Source organism: Pundamilia nyererei, unplaced genomic scaffold (assembly GCF_000239375.1).
Source record: "Pundamilia nyererei isolate P.nyererei 1_Seehausen unplaced genomic scaffold, PunNye1.0 scaffold00045, whole genome shotgun sequence".
In the NCBI taxonomy this organism is placed as follows: domain Eukaryota; kingdom Metazoa; phylum Chordata; class Actinopteri; order Cichliformes; family Cichlidae; genus Pundamilia; species Pundamilia nyererei.
This window is the reverse complement of record NW_005187446.1, coordinates 2,446,465-2,448,121: the sequence shown is the minus strand read 5'-3', so window position 1 is coordinate 2,448,121 and position 1,657 is coordinate 2,446,465.

The following is a 1,657-nucleotide window of genomic DNA, read 5'->3' as shown; positions in this document are numbered from 1 at the left end:
AGTGTTTTGACCGATGTATGAAACTATATATTTTTTAGACATAAGTTGTAGTTGCCTCATCTTCACTGGCCATGCTGGTATTTTCTGTGCCTGTATCCATATGGTGACCATCCAAACAATGAACAAATATTGCGGTGAACACTGTATTTTGTGACACCACGAAACAAATGATATATGATAAATGATAAGGATAAATATGAAACGATGGGTGTTTTCATTTCATCATCCTATATCTATCGTCATATCGAGCAGCCCAACTAAGGATTATAATACATTTAGAGTTGCATACACATAACAGCATTCTGTTGCAACATAAGCAGTTTATAATGAAATTAACATGCATACCTTGAAAAAACTAAATCAACCACTACATTAAACTCACCTTGACCAGGCTTTTTCTTCATTTTCTGACACCAGCTGCTCTGGATCATCACCACCTTGCGTCTTCATCTTTTTTTCTCTCGGTGAAGTCTTTCCTTTTCTTGGCTCTGAACTGAAAAACCAAAGTGTGTGATCTAGGGCTGCCACGATTAGTCGACTAGTCACGATTATGTCGACTATCAAAATGGTCGACAACTAATTTAATAGTCGACGCGTCGTTTGAAGCTTTGTAAGATCTCAAAAGACGCAGGAATAAGTAGTAGGGATTTAAGAGTGTAATAATGGACTGAAACAGAAGATGGTAGCACTGCATGTACAAGTATGCCAGCTGCTGTTAAACCCCGAAGAAGAAGAAGCGGTGTCCGGTAACGTAGCTGTGTCCAAATTCAGGAACGGCTTCCTCCTGTGCCCGCATTTGTATGCCAATTATGTTACAGCAACACGACGAAGACTGTCCAAATTCGAAGACTCCGACAAATACGCCCTTCATTTCCCCAGATTTGAAGGATGGGTCGGGTGTATAATTCGTGGCCAAACCTATCCCAGAATTCATAGTGCGGCCCTGCTCAGTTTCCAACAATGGCAGCGCTAGTTAGTTTTAATATTACTCTTATTATTCTTTCTAGGTCACAAAATAAACGTTTAACATATTTTCAGGCGAGAATGTAGCCGTGTAAACCTCAAATATCTGCTCAGTTTATCAAGACACCACATATTTTCAAAAGCGCTCCGATGTTTTCGGCTCGATAGCTAGCTGGGGTTCAAGGCTCACTAGAGCCGATGAGAACACCGTTTTCAAACCCACCGCCGTCGTTCGCTACTCAGGTTAAACATGATATATAAGTCACTTAGATAACTTAAAAATGTTATTGTTTGGCTTTTTTCAGTATTTTATTTGTTCCTGAGTAAATCGGTTTGGCTGAGATTAAAGTTATATTTTTTACACAGCTGAATAAACGTCAAGCAGACAACTGATTATCAGAAGTGTGAGATGCTCGAGAATATACTCCGGTGTCCTGTTATATTTTAAATAGACAGGAGGGTAGCAACTCCATCGAAACAATCTGCAAATGTCATTAAAATTTAATAAACTATCATCTCGTCTTTATTTTTAGTTAGCACCAGCGTTGGCCAAGTTACTTGAAAAAAGTAATCAGTAACTAATTACTGATTACTTCCCCCAAAAAGTAATCCCGTTACTTTACTGATTACTTATTTTCAAAAGTAATTAATTACTTAGTTACTTAGTTAATTTTTAAAAACACAATTTACAAAC